The sequence below is a fragment of the Mastigoproctus giganteus genome, chromosome 3 (assembly GCF_048544385.1).
Source record: "Mastigoproctus giganteus isolate SK-2022 chromosome 3, ASM4854438v1, whole genome shotgun sequence".
NCBI classification, from domain to species: domain Eukaryota; kingdom Metazoa; phylum Arthropoda; class Arachnida; order Uropygi; family Thelyphonidae; genus Mastigoproctus; species Mastigoproctus giganteus.
Genome location: NC_143577.1, coordinates 253,631,615 through 253,657,475, shown reverse-complemented (window position 1 = coordinate 253,657,475; position 25,861 = coordinate 253,631,615). Strand labels below are relative to the sequence as shown.

At 38.1% G+C, this 25,861-nt stretch overlaps 1 protein-coding gene across 2 annotated transcripts in view; it reads left to right on the top strand.

Annotated features, from left to right (window-relative positions):
* The window catches only part of LOC150089059 (uncharacterized), a 144,400-nt gene that overhangs the window by 35,634 nt on the left and 82,905 nt on the right, over positions 1-25,861 (top strand). The window contains exon 1 of one of the 2 annotated variants that reach the window (XM_090369796.1): positions 19,690-19,789. The exons of the other annotated variant lie outside the window; for it this stretch is intronic. The gene's annotated coding sequence lies outside the window, so the exon portion shown is untranslated. Of the gene's footprint in view, positions 1-19,689; positions 19,790-25,861 lie in introns of those variants that run through there. 2 annotated transcript variants of the gene reach the window in all.

Genomic DNA, 25,861 nt, shown 5'->3' with positions numbered 1-25,861 from the left:
TTTAGGTATGTATATATTTTAGTTCAATTTGTGTGTAACACATTCGGGATGTTGCGGATGGCCATTGTGTATGAGTTTTCTTTTATACCTTGGATCAAATGGATTTGCACTATAGAGTATAGAAATATTATTCATTTATTTTATTTATTATTATTTTTTGTATCACTTGGGTTAGAACACGTTCAGTAACTGTACTTTTCACTGACCACTCTGCTACGATTGCTGACATTTGCACCAAAACACTTGTGGGTTGGAATTTTTAATTTATAGCACTCCAAAGGATGTCTTCAGATTGGGCTACTTAAAAATACAAGAATACGAAGGCGTTTTTAAGGTAATGTGTCAAAAGTGGAAGTAGCATGCGATATTGGCTAACATCTACCACGCTTTTCACGATTCTAAAGAAAAAGATGAGTTCAGTGCTGATTCCTGAAACCATGCCAGAAAGCGATAAAAGATTGCCGTGCTTATAGAAAAAGCGGAACGTTTTTGTAATGAAAAATTTTTCAAAAAAAAAAAAAAAAAGCAGATGATTATAACTCTTCCAAAAATAAATCTATAGTCACTGGTTCATTTTTTAATTTTACCAAGTTTTGCACTATTCACTTAAGATAATTATAAAATAAAGCTTATATATTTGTTAAAACTTCATTTTTTGTTAATTTCTTCTTAATTTCTAGCAAATTCGTTATAAAGAGCACTTAGAATTTTAACTCTTACTTTTTAACCTTGTACTGTATTTTGGATAGTTTAGGGTTATCTCTGTTCTAGTCCAACATCCAGTTCAGCAAAAAACTATTTCTTATATCTATACAATAAGAGAACAAAGTTTCCCTGGATTTTTGTCGATACAAGAAATAATTTTCATTTTGGCAAAAAATTGGATGGCCAAAAGTTATGTAACAGTACCAATGTTAGAAATTCAATAGTGAAAATTTTGTCAATGAAATTTGGTATGGAAAGTATGCCTCGTATGGAGTTACGAGTAGAGTTAGCATATTTCTGAAATATTCAAATTGGGTATTCAACACAAGGGGATGATTACACTTGACAGCCATGTAGCGCTTAATGGCTATTGTGCTATTAATAGATGTTCAAAGAGTTCTAGTGGTGGTGAAGCTCCATCTTCAAGGAGAGCAATTTGTAAGGTTGTGGGGACGACTCGAAGTATGTCTCCTCTCATATGCTCAATGGGACTAGTCTGGAGACCTCTGTGTCCACTGCGTTCGGAAATATTCCCACATAAGTGAAGGGACTCGTGATGAGTTTTGCCTTGCATCCCCATCTGGTACCATGGCGACAGCAGCGATCCGATATATGCATTTCTGATAAGAACATGAAGATGTTGTACTTTATGTGCAACACACTTAATGTCATTTATGAATTTGTATTAGAATGGGTTGCTTGTTCAAGTTGTCCTTCAGGTGCTCCAAATCGAAACTTTTTCATTCAAGGATCTGTTAAAGCTTTGACATGCATTTAAATGGAAAAAGAAGATAGTTGCTTGGTAGTGGTACTTTTTAATGTGTGTGTGTGTGTTTTTTTTTTTTTTTGTTTAATTACTTATTCCTGCACTTGAAAGCGCGCTTGTCAACACCGTATAATTAAGGAGTCCTTGACTGGAGGCTATGCACGAGCTGGCCGCACGTGCATAATTATGCGATGGTACAATGGACTGTTGATAACTACTTTAACTTCATCTCGTCACAATGCTATGGCTCTGCTTGGTCGTCTTTGTTCGAGATTTTCCTAATAACTGAAGAAAGTATTCATAAATCACGTCCACTTTCTCGCACGCCGATGATGGGTTTTAACAGCTGAACAAAACCAATTATGGAGGATTAATTACGAACAGAACTTCGAAGACTCGGTTCCTAAATGCTCAGAACTGACGAAAAATGATTCTCCAACGACGTTGCGTGACCTTCTGTACTCACTCATATTCCACCCCCTTCCCCGTTTTTCTGTTTTTTCATCTCTGATCATGCGTATTTGTTACAACTGCAGTTAGAGAGCTGGTTTAAATTTAACATTTTCTTCAAAATATGCATCTTATCTACCACCTTGTACACATTGACTTCTGAAAGTTCTCTGTTTTCCTTATGAACTTTTTATGAGTATAATCACCTGTTCTTCGAGAACCGGTGATTAAATCCTCGCCTTTTGTAAGGAGCGGAACTTCGGTGCGGCACATTCGCTGGAGCGAATTTCCCTCTTTAATCCCCCACCTCTTTTGAAAGCAGAACACAGGAAGTCCAGTGATGTCTGTATTTGGCTAGTAATTGTCTGGAAATGTTTGTAAATGACGTACGAAGGACAAACTCCCAAGTGCGAGTTTAAAATCTGCGCATTTTCAAGCTGTTTATTGTGTTAACCTTTGACACAATATTTCAAGACTCGAAGATACAAAAGTATAATAAAATTCGTAATTTCTGGCTTCGCGTTTGATCATTTGAGATTACCTTTCATCGTTAATACCAGTTAACGTACTGATAATTAATGCTTGCAGTTTATTGCTACTGCATTTAGACAGTAGGATGTATTTTCGGTCGAAAAATTCTCTGCGCCACCTGCTGACGTGATGTAATTGCAAAGCAGACTCCCACTGTGAGAATAACCTGTACTTAAATTGGTGTGCGATAGGGTACTTAGTAAGTATGCACCTCACTGGGTGCCGATTAAAATGGCCACGTTCTTCGGAAGATGTAATAGTCTATGATGAGACGGGGAGGAGAAAAGTTTAATTGCTGATTAACCAATTGGAAACACGGAGAACACAGTTTAAAAAGAATTGAATTCACAACTTTAATTTATTATATCAGTAAATACGATAAGTTGTTTTAGCAGCAAGATGAAGACGAAAATACATTTTTCTTTGAAATTCAACAAAGTACCTTTTTGTTTGTTTGAATCGGAGGAGCGAGGAGGATGTTATTGCAACCTTTTTGGGACCTTGAACTATTTTGGTATACCAGTTATGATCCGTTGCGGGAAAGTGCACTTGTCCACTTTAAACCCACACTGTTTCATCTCTCTCTCTCTCTCTCTATACGTGGATATACTAATAAAAGTGTGCTTCTAACTCAATTAAAATGGTTTGGATTTATTTTCTAGTGAATATAACTTTTTTTTATTGAAGATGGGACCCCAAATAGTGTTCTCACTTAGGGATCCGAAATAAATTCTGTAATGTACATAGCTTTTCCCACAGAGATCATTTCTGGTATCTACAAGAATCTAAGAATGACATTGCGAGATGAATTACTTCAAAAATTATTACTCGTATAATATACCCTTCTAGCCCACTTGCTGTACAGGGGGTGAACCTTGTGTTAATAAACTGATAGTAAATAAAAAAAAAAAATAAATAAACTCGGATAATTTAGGGCAGAAGCCGGAGATTAAGCCTTCTGCATATCCCCCATAGGTATAATTGTATAATCTACAAACCACTTCTGATGCACGAAGAATTTTTATTGGCTGTGAAATCGTCAGACCCATCTTTACTATCATTTGTTGCAGTTTAGGATTAACACAGGCTTCATGCCAGTGATCAAGGAGACGTAAGGTAATATAGGCAAATCTAGAATCGGATGTTAAAACTTTGACCTAGCAATGCACCAAGTGCAAATAAATTGTGATGGTGGTGGAAAATTCAGAGAGAAAGTCCTTTGGGAGGGAGCCAGTAGTTTAACTAATTTCTGAAACTTGATGTGCTCGATTGCACTGCTCATAGTACATCATTTGATGAGTTGTCTAAGCACTTCTTGTCCAGTACAATTAATAATCCTTCTGATCAGACCTATGGTGTCTCTTTCTTCAAGATTATCAGTTTTGTCTCTCCTTTTAAAGACTGTAAACAGTTTTCTAATCACCAAGATGTGCCACATCTGTTCAAGTGGTCGAGCAGAACGCAAACAATAGCTGCTCTTCTAACAGCTACGTCTTCTCTATCGATTAGCAGCAAAGACACCGAGAAGGAACTACTTAAGGCAACCGTCAGCCACTATAATTGGACGTCCCCCTCCTCTCCTAACAGCCACCCTCTAGAGAGCCATCATACACTTAGCCGACAACTTTAGAACATTGGAAAGACTTTCAAAACGATGTGAAGTTGCCCACTTCCTCAGATGTATCGTTACCTCACACGTAGGGTAAGAATGGCCATACAGGAAAAAATAAATAAATCCTCTTCTGAATGTATTTAAATCTAGGAATTTCAAACAGTTTGTGTAATGGGTTAGATTTTACTGGTATCAGTCGCCGTTCTTTTGGAAATCTAGTTTGAATCTTGTCAGTGACGAGAGAAATGAGGTGGCCAATGTTTTTCTCCATGCAGTTTATATGAATTAACCGGTAAAGAAACAGGTATATTGAAAAGTATGATTTTAGGTTAGTTTTACTAGGGTTTTAGGCTCATCAGTAACTTAGGTTCTCTGGTGGTTAGCACAGTCAGTTGGTAGGATCGCCGTCCTCCCTACAACGGGTGGAAAAGACCTGAGTTCGAATCCCGTCGATGACAGGAGAAATTTTGATGGGTATTTTTCACATGATTGAGTTAGTTTTTTTCTCCCAGAAACTCTGGTTTTTCGTCTATCAAACAGAAAATCGACCTAGGAACACACGCAATTTACAGATAATATACAAGGAGCAGCATTGCCTTAATCGCCGATGCTCCTAAAACTCAATAACAGCCAACCAACTTAAGCTATGTTGCTCCGTATATATTTGCCTTGCGTTGTTCTGTGGTCGGTTTGCTGGACGAAAAACCATGCTACCCTCACCTGAGACCGACTAACTCAGCCACCTTGTAAAAAAAAAAAAAAAAAAAAAAGCTCCTAAAAATTCCTTGCATCATTGACGAGATTCGAACTAGTGTCTTTTCCATCTGGTGTGGGAAGGACAGTGATTATACCAACTGTGCTACTCACGTGGGCTATGTTTTTAGAACTCCATGCGTTTTTTTTTTTTTTCTTCATCCGTGAATTCGATGTTTAACCTTCCATCCACATCTATCCGTCCTTTCTCCACCTATTTGTTTGTTAAAGAGAACCAAAATTTCTAGAATGACTATTCTTTTATTAAATAATAATTTAATAAAAATTAAATTATATTATTGCTGTCGTCCGCCTTGCCAGTATTGTGGTTTCGTCACTCATTTGAAGTCTCTGTTCAAATCCCATTGATGACTGGACAATGACAGTTTGTTTTTTAAATGAATTACAAATTTTCAGTTGTTTTGAGTCTTTTGTTAAATCCATAATCTAAACGGTGTTTGTTGCCGGTACCATATTCACCACACCCTAGTTATAAAGATTATCTCCCCCCACCCTCGTTATCATACTATTTATTTTCTTTCCAATTTCGCAAGCTACAAATTTTTCGTTGGCAACATTGAGTAATATCTCGTTGTCCTAGAGTTCCTGGATAATTTCATTTTTTTTTTTTTTTGCAACAGGATGGTGTCTAACTGCTACTCTTGTGTGTGTGGCGAAGGAGTGGCGTGACCTCCAATATCGCCTGATTAAAACCGATGTAATTTTTTAATTCTGCTGTTATCTGAAAAGAAACAATTTGAACAGGATCAGAGTACCATTGGTACAGCGGACATACAAAATTACTTTGCAGTACCATTCATGCGAGCCGACCGGGCTAGCCGAGTGGGTAAAGTACCTGCCCGGCAACCCAAAGGTCGCGGGTTCGATTCCCGCCTCGGGCTTGGATCAAAGTACTGCAAAAACCTTGGGAGGTGCAATATGGCCACAGAAGCCGATGCGCCAATAACTACCAAATCAAAAAAAAAAAAAAAACCATTCATGCGCTGAAGAAAGCTACTGAAGATTTCGCTATGTCTTAGGAAACATTGGAGCACGTTCTTTGTAGCTTCACGCTCCTACTGCGAGATATTATTGATAAATGTGGAGGACACATTGAACAATTTCCAGCACTGCTAAATACAATTCAATTGCCTGATTTCTGTTTCTAAACAAAATTTTATGTTTAGAATAAACTTGAAATATTGTTCAACGAGATGGAGACTCTCGTATTACTTTTATATGGATAAGTGGAATGGATTAGAGAGATGAATATTGTTTTCAGAGGACAAAGATGCGAAATTGTTCTGATACTTTTCGATATAACACTGTATGATTGCCCTTATTTTCGAGAGCCATTCTGTTGATTTTCCGAACAAACACCAGCTGTAGTGAGAAGGAATGCGCGATCCGTTGCTCTTTTCAATAAAGGATTCGTTGGGATGTCTCATGCTGCTGTTGGTTTTTTGCATACGAATATTGAAAGGCTTATCTCAGCTGCTTTGTGTACTTTCTTCGCTTATATTTCCATCCCTTTCATATATTACGATATTTTCAAAAGCTATTTTATCTCGTGAATGCAACCCCGTCACGATTTACCGTAAGCATATTACTCCCCTCCTTACGCTTTTGCCCGCGGGCTCACAAGCCTGGAATTGTGAACTGTAGACAAACCTGCTTTATTCTTTCCATCCGTCTACCTTATTTTATATTCCGGCGAGAGATTTCTACTGAGAATTTCTTTCGTGCATCGACTTTCGAAATGGCTCATCCACTACCATTCCGAAATGATATCGGATGCTCGGGGAGGGGGAAAAACATCCCCCTTACAAGTTGATGACAAACTGTAGCAACTGTAGACAGCTTCTTGTATGTTGAAACGTGCATTTCATCTGACGCTCAAGAGATGACTGAGGGAGGAGCCTCGTCCGCATTTTACGGCGTCAATACGCCTGTGTGGCCGGTATCGAGATCGATTCCATTATCTTGACGGATGTACTAGATTACTAACTCCCTTTCTATCTCGATTCCAACGATTTTTCTTTTGAAATGGAGAAGGCTTACACGTGTTCTTTCAAAAGCTCGTAAACATTTTCCTTCAGAGTCAGTGAAGTTTTAGAATAGTTTAAGGTTTCTGTGGTATTCCCCCACCCTTCTTCCTTTCCCCACCCTCAATTGATTGCATACAGATTTGGTCTTCGCGTGTAACTTTTTACTTTGAATTGGTTTGCTGATGTTGATTCGTTTTCTTCGACTGCCTACAGATGGCGTTAAACAGTCTGTGGCCACCCAGTTTTTTTTCCCTCTCTCTAGTATTCCCGCGTACATGTAAATTTATGAACGTTGCAGAGAAAGGAAGTTAGTACATTATAATTTTGTTAGTCTTTCTGAAGAGGACTTAAAAAGCGATGTTTATTTAGACAACTATTATCTATTTAAGTGTACCATCTGACCCCCTCCCCCCTAAAAAAAAAAAAAAAAAAAAAAGTTCAAAGCGGAATACTAGTGCGATCACCTGTTATTATCTGCGGGTTGGTGCACTGGATGCAGCTACTGTTCGACACATTCCTCAGGGAGTGTACATCCGTGTATGCATGACACGGCGTGCACTATGAGGGGAAAAACCGGTCTGGATGGTCAAATCCAACGAAGTCAACGTCCAGTTCGAAGGTCGGCATGTATTCCCTGGACTATGAATGAACGTTCCATGAATGCATTGGGGTGAATAAGCTTGTTTGGTGCGAATCATCTGTATTCGGTATTAGCTATTAAATAGGAATTGAATTTTACATTGAATATCAATTACGTTGTTTTTTATTTCTTTAATTTTTTTTTCGTAGTGAATGTAAAATGGTGTATTGGGAGTAAGTTGATAGGTGGTTAACGTTTGTGAAAGAGCAACACTTAGGAGGGAACTCCCTTTTTCCTTCCCCACCACCTAAACTTGCGTTTTACTGAAGGGATCGATATAAGAACTGCAGTCTTAGTCGTTTACGTCTTCAGGAATGCTGAACGTGTGCTCGAGAGAAACACTGTATTGCCATTCACATTCAAAACACCAGCTGAATCGATTGCGAAGGATAAAGCCCCGAGAACGAGTCGCAATATGACCCAAACTGTGTCGCCATTTGTACGAGTTTTGGTGTGTCAGTCGAGAAGTGCAAAGACTCTGACAAGATTTACGAAGAAATAAGTGGCCTTCGCTGTGTTTCTTGCGTCAAGTCGTGCACAAGTACCTATGCCAGAAATCCATTGAAAGCACCTTCTGTCCCTTATTCTCTTCCCTTCTCTTCCCCTCACGGACTTGTATAGCATTTGTACAACATTTCCAACACTAGTTCCTGTCTTCCCTTTGAGAGTGTTTTATCTACTCTTGAATATGCGATTTATTTAGCGAACACAGGGCCCGCTGTTACATCTTTCTGCACTCTGTTCGCTTCTTGTGTTTATCCGATAGCCTCTACTACTCGTATTTGCCATCTGGTGTGCGCGAAAGGCAATTTTAAAGGCCTTTCTTTTAACACGGTCTTTGATGGTATCTTGGGATTTGTCCATTGTTTATTGCGTCCCAGTTCTGTGATGATACAGTTTCAAATGGACTCGTATTTTGAAATGGGCGCGGGTGCTTGTCTATCACGCTGATACACAACCACTTTGTATTGCCGACACGCACGAAGCGTGAAGAACACATCGCTGTTAGGATATTATCAAGCATTCGCAACAAAACCTTTGATAAAAGGTGTGTAGATTAGAACAGAGGGAACGTCATTGTTTGTTTTCGCTGTGGAGAGCAGTGTCTTTCTGTGTATTGGTTTTTAGACATGGTTCGTTTAGAAAATTGATTGCCAGTTTTTTTTTTTTTTTTACGAGAGAAATTAGAGGAAACGTATACACTTTTCAGTGTCTGTACCCGAGCCCTCCCCTGCTTCTTAAATTTAGTTCCAAACGGTAGAAACACCAGAATAATGTTGTTCTTTGGTAAGCTGTTGTTTAGAAGAATTACTGCACCCATTAATTAAATTGAGACACGCACAAGGGGACACAAAATGGAAAAGGATGGCTGTAGGGTAGACTTGGGAAAATTTTGCTTTTAATCAGAGTATAATGTAATTGGTTGTTGGAACAAACTACCATCTGTTATGGATAAAGGAGAATTAAATATTATGAAGGGATGAATAGGTTTTTTTCTTCTGTATAAGCTTGCATCATTTGCCAGTATTGCTACTAATAGTAATAACAATACAGTAAACTCGTAATCGGAATCGTTGGTGACTAAGAGATAATCGAATCTTAGAAAGGGGCACCTTGGTTAAGTACTTTTTAGAGGAACACAGTTCGATAAATAGTAAGCACAAACAATATCTGTGAAAATATTTATGACCATCTCATCCTTCTATCTGATTTCGTGGAGAGCAGAATGCATGGTAGTTTAGCTATATTGCAACTTTGAAAACAGATTTTTGTATACCGCATGCCAGATCACATCGGACAGCTTCCTTACAACTGTTTTGTCTGTAGAAACCACCAGCGATCTAATGGGAGACCACTTTGTGCTGTCATAGCAGTCTCATCCTTTAAACAAATGGCCGGTTAACCTTTTGGAGAGGTCGTCTTTTTTGAAGGTAGTGCAATACAAGGGCAACTCATTGCAGAGACAAGTTTTTTTTTCTGATGTGGGAATTAGGACTGCTGCATTATCTCTGCAGTTTAAATTGTGCTGGCTGTAAAACCAATTCAAAATGATAGCCCTACAAGCATCTTGGCACCACAGAATGGCACCCTATTTTGCATGGTTTCTTAAAGACAAAGGAAAAAAAGTGCTATTCATGCAAGTGCCAGATTAGTTTCTTAATATTGCTGGATTTTAAAATGCCGAACTTTAAAGAATTTAGATCGAAAAGTGTCGTCCATATGGTAAAATAACTAAAAATTGCAGGGAACAAAATTGGAAAAAAAGAGTAGGGAATGCTGCGTCAATATTCATTTTGGTTATTATTGAAAGATGTCTTCATTGGTGCCATGTTTGGTGCTGCATTTATCAAACTTAAATGTTTCCTTACAATGGTTGGGAGCAGATACTCTTGCAGACTGCATCTACACCCAACATCATCTGTCCCAAAATGTTGCCTACGCTTTTTGTTTTCGCTAATGCCAATAACAAAAGCTATTCAGTGATGTTGAGTGTGTATATTTGTTTCTGGTTCAATGGGTATATAACTGGTTTTATCGTCTGTAAAATTATCTTCTGTACACTTTCAAGTGAAAATGCAAAACGCCTTTGTGTCAAGAGACTTGAGTTCGTGTTCATCTTTGAATCTTGCCCCCACACTTTCCATTTTCAGATAATCGTGAATTGACTACTCTTATGAGGTGCCTATCAGATAACAGCAAATGGCACGACTCATCTCCAACTTAATTTTGATAAATCTTTCTGGATTATTTCCAAACTAAATTTTGGCAAGGACATTATATTTAACACAACTTTTCTATAAGTTTAGTTTAATTTTTGGCTTGTGAGCCCTGGGTCGTCATTACTTGATCTAAAATAAAACGCTACTTTACCACATCGAACAACATTTAACTTTACTCGATATCCAGTACAACTCCTTGTTCAAATATTTCTCTTCCAATAAAAATTAATCATTGTTATATATTTTTTAATGTACCTTAGTTCTTAGATGAATTTAACTGCTCGCGAAGAGGCGGAAGAAAGAACATAAAGTGAAGGGGGGAATTCCGCAAACATCTGATAAGGTGAAGGGACTAGAATCATTAAAATTCTGTTACGTGCAGTGTCAAGAATGCCATCTACCACATCTAAGTGTAATTTCGAAGAGTTTGAACATGGAGGTAAATGACCCGAATGTGAATTTCCCCTGCTGAATGTTCCATTTGGTTGACCTAATGCTTCGTTTCCTTTTCATGACGAAATATCACGTACGGATCGTGCAACCATGTCCCGAAGTGTGCTCTTGCATGGAACTCACTAACTGGAATTGAACGAATGTGACCGGTACCACTTTTCGAACCCGGCATTGCTTGTACTGTGACTGGTCTGCTTTGCGCGTTGAGCCATTTAATCAAATGGATATGGCACTATTATTGCTCTTTGACTCTACTCAGAGGTCTTATTTCTCTCACTTACTTATGCATTAATGAACTTGGCTATTTCAGTAAAACTTCTTTTAAAGTTCAGATTTGTTTGTCTTGCGTTAACTTTTTTTTTTTTTTTCAATAGGTATGTCAATAGACAGTCGGTCGTCTACCTAAGCGGTTGTTGTGTGCCTATTCTGGGATCCACGAATCGTATAAATTAAACTTTTACCAAATTATTACAAAAAGTGCACTTTATGATGCAAAATCTTTTTTATTTTTGTAGTGTAGTTGGTTCCAGCTCCTCGGACAAACCGTCATGTAAAGGCGAAGATACCGTTCAGGACAAGGGCAAATTAGCGTAATAGTTGAGGTGTAATGTCGTGGTACTGTATATTGTTATGATTGGCTGGTGAAATTACAATGAGTTCACATTCCCTTTGAGAAATCTCACACCACTCTTGACCACTCGTCTACGTCAGGCATAAAAAAAAAAATAATGTCCTGTTTATGATCCGGGAAGACCATATGGTAATAGGAGTTCACAAGGTAGATAGAATAGAACAGTATTTAGTAATCATGCGTTCTCGAACCACGGTCACCCAAAGCACTCGTGTATGACCACTCGGCTACGACCGCTTGTGCTTAATTTTCATTTTTCGCCGAATTGGAGAACTTTTTCTTTTGGCCTTTCTTTCTCTCCACCCCATGGTCAGTTAATCTCGACTGAGTACTACGTGGTTATTGCCTCTTCGGAACTCCGGCTTTTCATCCCTCATAACAGATAAATTGACAAATGAATATATTCAATTAGCAGATACGATATAATCCTACCTCTTGGCTTTAGTTGCCATGGCTCGTGTTCCAAACAACTGAAGTTCTTTGCGAGAAATATCATTGTAATGCACTTCTCTGATTTTGATGCCACGACCTATGCTGACTCTTCGCCGATAGTTTGAATAAATGAACTTAAAATTTCCCAGTCTCTTTATCATTCGTTAATAAGGTAGGTATACCAGATAAGGCCCACTTAAAGCTTGACAGTTCGGTGAATTTGATTGGTACATGGATTCCGGTGTTCCGTAATTTTTCCATCTAGCTACATTGTCACATTTCTAGTTACGGTGTAGGTAAAGGTTCTTTACATGTTTATAGCCTATGGAAAGGAATATAAAGGTGCTACATAACAATATACCTTTTTTCTACACATTAAAATTTTCGTCCTAGTGATATTTCTTCAGCCAATGGGAGAAGAGAGATGCAAGTTACGAGATAATACGTAACAGAAGCTTGTTTTACCACAGTAAAACAAGCTTCTGTTACGTATTAATTGTTTTACCACAGTAAAACAAGCTTCTGTTTAAGCATGGCCATGCTAGATAAACCTCGTGTACGCGCTATGTTTATCTAACATGACCACCCGGTACCATTCTTGATTTCCATATGTAACGTTTTTATGTATTCATAGCCTAGGGAGAGACAGTGTCTAAAGCTTCTGTATTTTATTTCATCAAAAGAAGCGAGCGCAACGAGCAGGGGGCGAACCCCCCCTAGTAGAACATATTAATTACCTTTAACCTCCAATATGAACACAAATCCTGCGCACGAACAAAATATTGAAAACTCGTGGCACCACCGCTAACAACTATGCACCAATAGATGATCAAGCAACCTTACACCTATCAGCCAGCGTGCGTACTTCAAACAGAATCTGTCCGGGAGGAATTGCATTTTCTATTTGCTTGGTTCCAAGAAGATGCATTGCAGCTTTCTGAAAACCGCTGTTATTTGGAATCCATGCTGTCATATCTACTAAAATGATTTCTTCTAAATTTTAATTTTTAGTAGTAATAGCAAATGATTCTTTCCTCCAGTTGCAGTATGGTTAATCCAGAACCACGTAATCCAGTTAATTACACACACATTTGATTAATACCAATCGGTCAACAGTGATTACCTAATTAAAAAAAAAATCTGTATGCATTATATATACCAAGTTATGAGGTAGTTACTTGACACTCTTTATCGGCTGTATTACAGGGGCCCAGATGAAATAATAATGAAAACACATTATCAGTTTAATTCAAGTATCAAGAGACAGAAGAAAGGACAAGCGAGTCTTGATATTAACAGGTCAACACGACCTTCTCCATTTAAAAACCTGAGCGAATGTGCTTTAACTATTATTCTATTGCCCTTATCTCATCTCTGTCTAAAACAATGCGAAAATTATGGGACTTCAACTCGATTCTGCTTCCAGACTTTCCCTCTGGTTAATATTCTAAAATGTGGATCCACAGAAATCTTGACATGTCATTTATCTTTGTAAAAAATCACGGAAACGTTTGGAGTACCTAAAATAGTTATTTTAAGGCATCTGATTGAGTTTGCATAAAACCTATAAAGCAAAATTCCTTCCCATTGTGTTTCATCTGTCTTTCGCAGTTTAGATCGGTTGCTTCTGTGGTCGCTTACAGAAATGAAGGTGGCTCTGTCTTCAACCAGTGTTGTGCTACTTAAAGCTTCTTTCACCCACTCTTGTTCTCGTGTACATGAATCATCGTATTCCACTGACTAAAAGTCTATCCACACTGGTCAGTACTTTGCATTCCACTTTCCTGTTTAACAACCTTCGCCCTCTATGAGCAGTCACTGGTACCCAGTGAAAAACCGACCTGCGTCGATGTCCGTTTCTCACTCCCTAAGAAACAAGCTTCAGTTGTGCTCATCTTCATAAACACTCAAATATAATTGAATTGACTTTCTCGTAATCCCACACAAGATCCCTCGCACGTTTCCTTTCACACAAATGTTAATGATACGTGTTTCTGGGCAGATATTTTCCCTTCGCAAGTAGCGAAGTGGATAAGACTTCTGTTTGCACACAGTGTGTTGAAAAGGCTTGGGTTCGATTCTCCGTTGCCGTTCTTTTATATTCTATAGAGCATCTGAGAATTTTATTTTGCAGAAAAGAAATTAAGTTCGGCGAAAAGAAATTTCATAGGAATTGGTGGCCTCAAGGTTAAACAGATCTGGAGGAATCTGTTCAAATACTGGAAGTTTGCACTCTTGAAGAAATTTTTTTAACGTACTACCTGAAAATTCTGGCAAATGAAATGTATTTAATCGATTTTTTTCCTCAAGACAAGATTATAATAATACATTTTAGCAGGCATCTAAAGTTTAGTTTTTAAATTGTACCCACATATTGGGTCACCAGAACGATGTCACAATTTCACTGTCCTGACGCTGCAACCAAGCACTGTCCACCGATAACTTTCTTCCCACACATTGTAAGACCTTGCATACCATTATGTTATTCATTAAGTATGTCGAGTGCTGTCGGGAACGACGCTGTAGAAGTACAGCAGTTAAACCGTAACCTTTAACCTCGTGCTGGTGGCAGTTAGGTCAATAACCCACGCCTGTTGCTCTTTCGTATCTTGGTGTGCTGTTACTATAACTCCAGAATTTCCCAGTGAATTACTTGAAGGGACTGTAAGGAACGTTTAAATATTCATCCTGTACCTTGTGGAGTTTGTAGCGGAAGTTAGATTATATTAGTTAAAGTATTTGCTACTTTTCGTTTCAAATGCAACTGATATCGGCAAATTCATTCAAGTTCCACCCCCCCACCCCATGGCAGAATTGCATTTTTTTTTTTTTTTTTTGCCCGATGTATGTAGACACTTTCTAGAACTGTGAAGTTGCCAGTGTCCCAGTCGTATGGATTTACATGTTTATTCCTACAGGACAGTCCAGAAGGGGAGAAAAAATTCAAAATTAATTATAGAAAAACACTAGACGCCACGCTTTTAGAGCAAATTTTAAGTTTATTGGTGGCCCATAAAGCTAAGAAAAAATGTATATAATGTACAGAATTTAGCAATCAAACTGCCCACCTATTTCCGACTGGAATAGGGAACACCATACAGTTGTGTTTTAAGAGATCTGTGAAATAGATATAGATTTTTGCTTCTGCTTTAGGTCCTTTTGGTTTATTAATGCAATCTTTGAGAGACCTTATTTCTCAAAAAATTGCCATCTGTCATCTCCAATACCTTTTGTCCCGTTAAGATCAGACTTTTGGAAATAAGAGAATCACTTACCTTTATCTCGGTTTTTGAGCAAATGAGCGTAGTACTAATGTCGTTTCGGTTTTAATTTTTATTCTGTTCAATGGCAAGATCAACGCCACAGTCCAGATTAGTAGTGGAAAAATGTGCAAAAAAGCAAGCTTATGGAGCATCAATGAAAAAGAAAAATCGTTTGCTTCTCACTTCCAATAATATTTCCAATCTTTAAATTTATTCAGACAGAAATTTATTCACTTCCGCAATATCAGGTGGAAGTTTGTTCTACCAGTCAATTAACCTCTGGCTCAAAGGAAATACAGTAATACCCCGAAGTTACGCGATAGGTGGGTCCGACGAAAATCGCGTAAGTCGAATTCGCGTAAGTCGGGGTACAACTTTGCATATAAATACATATAAATTTTGCTTAATTGGGACCAAGGACTAACAAAAACACTAGTTTAGAAGAAAAATATTAATAAAATTGCAGTTCTTTATACATATTAATACAAAATATGTATTAAAAAAACAAATGACTTACGTTAAAAAGTTATTTCGATGTCGATGGCTTCATAAAATCTAACAAATTCGTCTGACGACACAGCGCGTTCTTTTTTTCACGCAGAATTTCTTCGTAGCAAGCTAATAATTTTTTTTATTCCTTGCTTTGTAGCTATAACGCGTTCTTCGTTGGAGTATGTTTTCTAAAATTTTTAAGCCCTTTACAATTGAGCCCTTTTCAATTTTCAACCTGTCAAGTTTGCAATTGTCATGTGCTTTTCGCCGTTGCTTCATTTAGGCCTGTAGCACGTGCAATATCACATGGTCTTTCATTTCGCTCAAAGCGTTTCACAATTTCATATTTTTTCTCTATCGACAGAGGCGGACTGGCCATACTATGGTTTATGGCCAAAATTACACTGGCCTTACCGGGGAAACCCCGGTGGGCCAGTGTAATTTTGGCCATAAACCATAGTATGAGGCCACTATAAATTTTCCCGGGTAAGAATTTTTGACCCAGTCCGCCTCTGTTTATCGATAATTGCTTTTCTTTTTCTCTCTGAATCTGCAGTGTCTTCACCAGGACGCTTCCTTTTCACACCTTTTAATTAAGTATTTTACTCATTTTTAGGGAATAAAGCACAATTACAAAACACGCTTGATACGCATAAACAAAGCTGCGCGCATGTAGCAACTGAATAAACAACACCATAAAGGCAGAGATACGCTATTAACACCTCACATTTCTAGGGGTTACTACCATAAAACAATAAAAATCCAGTTTCGTTTCTGCTAGTGGAATCTGTTATAAACTGGTAGTGAACTCCATCTAATTGCATTTGCGATTATATCGATAGCTGGAATTGTGTTGGTTTTTACGTTATTATGGTGAAATGTGTTTCCCCTTCACTGATATAAAAAACATAAAAGCAGCAAAGTTGAATTTTGTTCATCTTTCGCTCTCATTCTCCGCCGTCGCACCGTATATCGATAACATATGAAAAACGACCTTGAAGATAGTGGGCGGCAGCGTTGCCAAACGAAAAAATCAAGAACCGCGTAACTCCGAGTTCGCGTAAGTCGGGGTATTACTGTATTCACACACATCTATCTGCAACAATCTTTTTTTTTTTTTTTTTTTTTTCCAATTTGAATTTGTCCCCTTGTGTGTCGTCCGAGAAAGAATAAGGATACTCTCAGCATTTAGTTTACTCAACCCATTTAAAACCTTAAACACAGGTTTTGAAAGATGCCTTGTTTCCATACGGCGCAGTTTTCAAAACTCAACTCTTTCTGGGTAATCATACTTTTTGCCAATGATTAGTGATGTTGCTGTTTTCTGCTCCCCTTCCAACAGATCCACCTCCCTCCTAAAATGAGGCTTCCAGACCTGTATGCAGTACTCAAGATGGACTCGAGTCACTGCTTTATACAACTGGGTAATCACCTTGTTCCTGCTGCCAAAATTCATTGAGAAAACCTCATGAGTTATCTTAGCAGCCTGTTTATATTGTCCAGAGAGCTTCAAGTCGGACTGTACAATTACCCCTAGGTTTTTTTTTTTTTTTCCCATTCCGTTGAGTTTGTTACTTTGATTACCTGCGTTGCGTTTATGTTAAACTTCAGTTGCCATTTTTCAGCCTAATAATTTATGCCGGTCTTGTTGGATTATGAGGACAAACCTTGCATCAACTGAGTCCCGTGACATTATAGCTGTTTTGGTACCCATTTGGAGAGATCCGGTTCGAATTCCTTCAGAGACTGGAGGAATTCGCAACAGTCTACTCATTCGTTATTGTAGTTAGACGTTTTCAAGTGGAGGGAGTAGGTTCCCCTTTCCCCCGCACACACGCTGTGAACTCTCGCATTTGGTCTTGAAGCACAATATGTTCTTGAATGCTAATGCACTACTTTAAATAATAACAGCAGAAACCGATTGCTGATAACTTGCATACGTTGTGGAGCCCAGACAAGTTGGCTTTTAACTTGGACATTTAGCCACAGGCAGTTCCTGTTTCACGAAATATTTTGTCCATATGCCGTTCTTTGGGCCAAAATTATCTTTCAGCTGTGGGATGGTGGGTTGCTGCTACATCTGGAATTAGTGTTGTTGATTCACTCATTTAGATGCACTGCTTCATCTATTACGGAAGTTTTAAACTATGATTATTATTTTCACAAGATGACGGTTCACATATTACGTGCCATATGCAATAAATAGAACTTTGGGTAGTCACTTAAATCATCCTGTACTTTTAGCCCTGTTTTAAAGAAAAGAAAAAAAAAAAAAAACTCATGTTGATAATTTCAATAGTTCACATTTACGTGGTAAATTGCACTCGACGCAAGGTGCTCTGTAGCACCCATGCAAGCCAAAACTGATTGAAGCCATAGCTCCTTTATTTGTAATTGCGCATCTTAACTTGGTGGCCTATATAGTTCAGTGCTCGAAGTGAGTTTCGTAACACCATTTGGAACAAGTACAAGAAGGCATTGGTAGGGCAGCTGTGTTTGGATTTCCTCACCACACAACTCCTTAATGACATTGAAATAGTTTATTGACCAGGGTTATTCCCGTGAGTGGTGTACTGCTTGGGTTACAGGAAAAGGAGGTGGTGTTGGATACATTGCACTGTAATTTCCGATTAAACGCATATGTGCGATTTACTTGTAGAGATTTAACAAGAAAATGCAATTTTTCTGATTATATAATTCTATATACATAAATAAATTTAAAAAAGCACATTTCTTTATGTTAAATGGGATCGTATTAGTGGAATGTAGACCTTTCTTTGCAACCCAGACACGATGCTAACATTTAATATGTTGAAGACAGTTCTTTTGTAGCTTGCAATGCGAAGTCCACTAAAACAGTGAACGCAAAAGCACTCCTGAATTTAATTTGAACTTTGTAGGTATACTGCAGCTGCCTCTTCGCTAACGGAAGAGGCGAGAGATGGTTTAATCAGCGTGTGCTGCCCGTCTTAGGTTCTCTCGACTTGCAAATTTCTTTCCACTTCATTTTGTCTTTCTAAGATGAGGTTTTTCATTGACGAGACACGTTGATCGATCTGCTGCCAGCACATTTGACAAGAATCGTAATGAAAAATTCATGGCCCTTCATAGTCTTGGAAACACTCCTTGAATTTGTGTTGGTCTTCTTGCTTCCTCCCTTATCTCCGCCGGTTCTCTGAAAGAAAGCAGTTATTGACTAATTTATGTTCAGACTATATTTTGTTCTTCGTTCGTGGTCGTAAATTGAATGGCTGAGAAATGTTTTTTATTGTCCTGAAATCGATAAGGCTGTCCAATTAGCTGGTGCTTTCTGCTGGAGGCGTGGATTGTCTTGCGGCTTGTCGATCGACAGCTTCTGTAGTGCACCCTGACTTTGGTAATTGCTCGAATAACGACTTTTTCCTTCGTCCTCAAGATTACGTCGCCTTATCTTTTAAAGGGTGTGCACAACGTAGAACGAACGTGCGCAGTAATTGTAAAAGATGACGTCGGAAGGTCGAACCGTCCCGTTAGAATAGTGTGTCGAGGGACTTGCGTGTGGTTTGGCATTCAGGATGGTCTCCTGTGAGTACTGTATTCCGTAATCCCACAAAAGATAGGCGTCTGCTCTTCTCGAATCACATCGGTGGCAGTCCCTCCCCCCATTGCGCCCTTCCAGATGTCCCCGAGTTGCATCCAGCTGGAGCTGAGTGTCGCCCCGGTAGAAATTATGCCCATCCCATAAAAACCTTTCCGTTTTACTCTGCCCGTCTCCCCTGGCAACGCCACGTGCCTTACGTCTCGTGCAATCCGCCAACTATTTGTGAGACGCGTTTCTCTTTGGCAACAGATCTAGTTTGGATGCTTTGCCTTCCCCTCCCCTTGGTGTTTTATTTTTCTCTATTTCTTTACTTTTTTTTTTTTTTTTTATTCTTCTTCCTCTTCTCCCTGAGCATTGATTTTTGTTTCTGTAGTTTCAGTGTCGGGAGCTATTTCGTATTCCTGCAGAGGGAATGGAAAATGTTTTAGACAGGAACAGGCCTCGTGTTTCTTTGAAAAGAATCCAAAGTATTTAAGGCAGGTTTCGAAATAGCACGGACTCTTTGGTCGGAGTAATTTTCCCAGAAGTGCCGTCTGGTGACTGGTTTATTTGTCCGACTCTGCTTTAGTACTTAAAGGAACATATGGCTCTTCTTTAACAGACGCACGAATGTCTAGAAGCCATTTCAAGCTTGACATTTATTTTTAAATCGACGTTCTCGTGACTTTGATTGGATGTTGACTCCAGACTTTTGACTGCAAGAGGCAAAACAGGTTGATTTATTTGTTTATATTGGGTTATTTTGGATATTATACTGAAGATAGTGATTGTGATCCATCCTTCTATGGATAACTATGATCTTTAGTCACTAGGAAAAAAAAAACTATTTTTGCCGCGGTACACAATATATTGCATTCTTCTAGCTACTCCAGTGAGTTTACCTTATTTTTGTTTGGTGAGGATGTCTTTCCAAATATTGAACCAATTCTTTCACGCGCCAGTGATATATTATATGACTCGTGAATATGTAATTAGAAAAATTTTGCTCAAGTGAGGTAATTAGAAGAGTTTCTGACTGTTCACTATTGCCAGTAAATCGGAAATTCCCATCTTTGCTCTGCCCGTTTTTGCTCTTCGATTTTCAAAAATGAGAAAGTACGAAACTGTCTCCTGTCAGATGTTTTTCACTAAGCCGGTCAGAAGTGACATCACGCGATACTTTCTCTGAGTGACGGTTCACTTGCTTTGCATGATGCGATCTGACACTCCTGGTGTGGGCTGTTTGGAGGTAGCGGCGTTGGTGGGGCACATATGATAGGTTATCCAATTTGATATCTCTGGGACCCGCCCAGAACAAGATCACGAGATAGTGACCCTTGTCTAGCGGATTAGTATCGAATGGCATGAGAAGACCTACAGACACGAAGAATCCATTAGAGTAACGCAATAAGTCAATGTCCCAAAGCCGTACTTACTAATGGCTTTGTGTATTTATCATCTCAAGAATATGGCGACTGACTAGTTTGTAACTTCCTAATTCAATTTATTATCTAATGTTAAAAAGAAGCTCTTGCTATTCGCTAGATTAGTAAGACACGGTTACTAGAAGTTTATGGGTTATAATTAATGTCACTATATCAATTTATTATCTAATTAATTTTATTTCGTATATCCAATTTAAAATTGGATCTAATGTCAACAGGCGGCTAGGAAGGGCACATTGTGTTTTGTCCACGATTTATTGGTACGAGGAACGGCTTAGAAGTTGAACTGCAGAGTTTCACAGCCTAAGAGGAGATCCGATTGAAGTGTATAAGGCACTGAAGGGATTGAGTAAATGAGGAAGATTTATTCTTCCTTGTGGGTGAAACACTTAACTAGGGGAACTATATATAAAATCTCAGGGAATACAGAAGATTGGATCATGTTAAGTTCATCTGTGGATAGCTGGTTGCCGAATATTTGAATAAGCTGCCTTGCAGTATGTTGGAGGCAGTTTTATCTGATTTAATCTTAAGCAAAATTGGATGATTATGTGAGAACGTAATTAATGGCTGCAGAATGATGTTTAAAAATTCTTTCAGCCAGGGAGTGATTGTTAGAACAAATTAACATCTGGTTTTGTGGAAGTCAGTATCTTTTTAAGGAAGGATTAAAAAGTAATAGAAGAGCTGGACAAGACAAGGCTGGTAGTTTTTGCTGATTCTGTGTAATCTTGTTTCCTTCCATCATCTATCAGTCCTACTACTAATATTAAGAATACTGTCTTCTATGTATTACCATTTATTTATTTTTGACTGATGCAGTAAAAGTTGTTGTTTCCTTGCATCATTCAGTCTTACGCATATAAATAAACAGTCTTGGAGTCAAGTTGGCGTTTTTTTTTTTTTTTTGTTTTTTTTTTTGTCTATCTGAAAAAGTACTGTACGACAATGCATTGATGAAAGTGAACTTAGGTGTACCTTTTTGAACATTATAACTGCTGGAAAACAAGTTAAAAAAATTGGTTACATATTCTCCGTTTCATTTGTCTCTATATTCTGTCTCTGTAATAGGACAGATAATTAAATCGCAATTGCAATATCTTCTTGACTGATTCCTACTAAATAATAATCTTAGACGCTGTCTATTGTGGCAGTTCAGTGAGCACAATACCGACTGTCTGCTACTCATTTAGAAAAGTCTGGGTTCGAATCGATGATTGGAGGAATGTTTGAAGGCCTCTTTAATCGAGGGCAGAGGGAGTAGGGTTTACTCCTTGAATTATTCCATCACGAAAAACACGTAAATCGGTCAGCGAACATAGAGGAGAAAAGGGTAAAAAACAATATAGATATGGTTCAGGTGGCGTTAATTAAAATAATTTGTACTTTTCAATGAATACCAAAAAGTATTCACTGGAAAAAATTTATTTATAGCATGTGAGCCGATCCATGCTTTGTGGTATGTGACTATTTCCAAATTCAACCTCGGACCTGATCATTCTGTAACGTTAAATCGTCGCATCATAGGATTTTTTTTTTTAATCGTTTTGGGACTGGCTGTGCAGCTCTCCCTGAACCAGACTTACAACTTATGTACCCAATGGACAGTCACTGTAGTTCCGATTTCTATTCATGGTATTCTGATCTTACTCGTCAATTTTTAAATTAATTCTTTATAACTATATTGTTCAACTTGATATTCTTTTAAATACATCTGTAAACCTAATTAATTATTTTCTTTTATGAAGATTAATTACTATATTTAATAACCACCCTTATACCACGTCAGATTAATAATATAGTTTATTAAGCTTATAGCCCAAGCCACTATACATATAAGGAGACGTTTCAGGTATCATACCGATACCCATCATCTGGCCATGTTGCTGACAGACTCCTTGCCAATGCTATCAGAATGTGACGTGCATACTCAATATGCACACAAGGTTCTGGCATATTCAGTGTGCTCAGTATCAGGTTCTGGTAGTATCGGCAAAGAGGAGTATGTCAGCAGCATGGTCTACTGGTGAGTATCGGTAAGATGCCTGAAACGTCACACAAATGTATAGTGGTTTGGGCTGTAAGCTTAATAAACTATTAATTTCACGTGGTATAAGAGTAATTATAGAAATTAATTTTCATGGGAAAATAACCACTTAACGTCCGTCCCTAACATATTTTCCTTTAAATTTGTTAAACTCAACTCAATTATTTTCCTATAATACTTACATAATCTGTTTATACCTTTTTTATGTACATCCTTCGATACAAACCTCTGTACAGGACTGCTTCCCATGTTTTCACAATATTCATCATCAGCCATTTTCAATCCACTGCAGGATGAAGGCCTCTCCAGCAACTTTCCAGTTCCTTCTGTTTTGAGCACTGGCCATCCATTTACTACTCAAACTCATGAATTTCATCTATCCATCTCCGCCTTTGTCTTCCAGGTTTTCTTCTAGCTCCTCTTGGGTACCATTCTGTTATTTTCTTAGTCCATCTGTCATCATGTCTTCTAGCTATGTGTCCTGCCCAAGACCATTTTAGTTCTTTAGTTTTGATAAGAATGTCCTTTACTTGAGTTTGCTGCCTAATCCATGTGTTTCTCTTCTTATCTAACAGTCTGATTCCCAATATAATTCGTTCCATTCTTCGCTGTGTAGTTCTTAGCTTCTCTTCCATTCTTTTGGTGAGTGCCCAAGTTTCACTTCCATAAGTCATGGTGGGGAGTATACATTGATTCATTATTTTACGTTTCAGACAAACTGGGATATTGCTCTTCAGTATGTGACTATATTTCCTGAATGCTATCCATCCAAAATTTATTCTTCTCTTGACTTCCAGCCATTTATCATTATTACAGCTAATAACTTGTCCCAGATAAGTATATGACTCCATCTTTTCAATTACTGCTCCTTCAATCATTATTTCCCTTTCCGTGGCATACTTGTTCATCATTACTTTTGTTTTAGCCATATTCATCTTTAGTCCAAAATCCTTACTAACTGTGCATAACTGATTAAGATTTTCCTCTAATTCTTTGGGATCGTGGCTTATGACCACAATGTCATCGTAAATGGTTTAGGTACTCTCCGTTCACATTGACTCCTTTCTGCGACCAGTCTAATCTTCTGAAAGCTTCCTCAAGGGCAGCAGTAAACAGCTTCGGAGATATTGTGTCTCCTTGTCGAACTCCTTTCTCGATTTTAAATTCCCTACTGTCTTTGTCTAGTCTAATAAAGGATGTAGCACTCTCATATATTTTCTTCAAAATCATAATATATGGAGTATCTATGCCTTGTCTTTCCAGTGCCCCAAACATTGCCTTATGCTGTATGGAGTCAAATGCCTTTTCATAATCCACAAATCCCAGGCATAATGGTGTTTTATATTCATTTGCTTTCTCCATTAGCTGTGATATTACGTAAAGGTGATCCATAGTTGAGAATCCTGTCCTAAAGCCAGCTTGCTCTTTCGGTTGATTCTCATCAAGTATTCTTTCTAATCTGTTAGTAATGACCCTTGTGAACAACTTGTAGATGTGGGATAACAAGCTAATTGGTCTATAATTTCCAATTTCTGATTTATCTCCTTTCCTATGCAGCAAAACATTATTGCATTATTCCACTGCTTAGGTATCACACCTTTTCTAATGCACTTTGTGAAGAGCCTTGCCAGTTTTTGTGTTATGTCTCTTCCTCCCAATTTTAACAACTCTACAGTAACTTCATCTTCCCCCGGGGCTTTCCGATTCTTCATTTTCTTCAATGCATGTTCTACCTCATCAGGAAGAATATAGGGTATGTTGTATGTGTTGCTACTTTGCAATCTATCTTCCCCACTGCTGGTATCATTCCCTCGCTCCTTGTATAATTCTCTATAGTAGTCTTCTGCTATTTGAATTATGCCTTCTCTGCTGTTTATAAGTACACCATCGCTATTCTTCAGTTTCAGTATCATTTGTCTTTCTGTATTACTGCTCATGGCTGCTGATTTAAATCCTTTGTTTTCCCTTAATGCTTGTTCTACTTTTCTTGTGTTAAATCTTCTTATGTCCTCTCTGAGTCTCTTTCTAATGGCTTTGCATAACTCAGTATACTCAATTTTCTCCCTGGCAGTGTTTTTCTTGCTCTTCATTTGTCGTCTTTGGTTCATCATGACAAGTGTTTCTTGACTAATTTTTTCTTCTTTGGATTTCTGTTTCCCTATAGGTTTCTTGGGCTTTATCACTTTCAGAAAGTTGTAATATTCCTCGTCGATATCTTGGTCCTGAGCAGTCTGCAGAAGCTCAAACTTGTTCTTCAGTTCCAGTACATACTGCTTTTTCTTCTCCTCTGTTATTTCAAAGACCTTTGTATTATTTACTAGAGTCAGTTTTTTTCCTTTCCTTTCCTTTCCTACATCTATATCAAGTGTACATCTTACCATTCTGTGATCACTTCCAACATTTACCTTATTCAGGACGGTAACATCATTCACAATATATCTTCTGTTAGTGAGGATGAAGTCGATTTCATTAGTTGTTAATCCATTTGGACTCTTCCATGTCCACTTTCTGTTCACCCTTTTCTTGAAAAAAGTGTTCATTACTGACATTCCTTGAGATTCTGCAAATTCCACAAGTCTTTCACCTCTTTTATTTCTTTCACCAATTCCAAAATTTCCTATAGTTCCTCTTTCTGCGCTGTTTTGCCTTTTTCCAACCTTAGCATTGAAGTCGCCCATAATAATAGTGTAGTGGGTTTTCTGCTCATCTAGAAGACTCAATTTCAGTGTACATTTCTTCAACCTCTTCATCATCATGGCTCGATGTTGGTGCATAAATCATTATAATCTTTAGCTTGTACCTCTTAGAAATCTTGAGTATTAGTCTTGACACCCTTGGTGATGTACTTTTGAATTCCAACATTCACAATTTTCACAATATTGGGCAATATTAACTTAGGATGCCCAAGCATTCTGCCCTTATGCGAAAATTACTGATTATAGTAACCGATAATCGCATCTGTAGAACTTTAAATTTCTCTTGCGACTCAGACTAGCTGCTTGTGATATCTGTGATGCTTCTATTGTTTTCCTTTTCTCGTCTTCCGGCTTGAATCATTCGGTACCTTCGGAGTGGTTCCAAATATTTTGAGGGTAGTGTATATATATCCTTTAGCACTCCGTGTAATAATTGGTAGTGATTACAAGCTTGCCCATATCCCCTAATCTGCGGTGGGAGAGATCTCCGTTATGGATCAACACATTATCACTTCCAAATGAGATTTCAAAAAGGCCATAATAGTTTAATTTGCTGTCATCGACGGCTTTCGCTAATTGGAATATTTCGGCCAATGGACCCACATTCATACGAAGTAA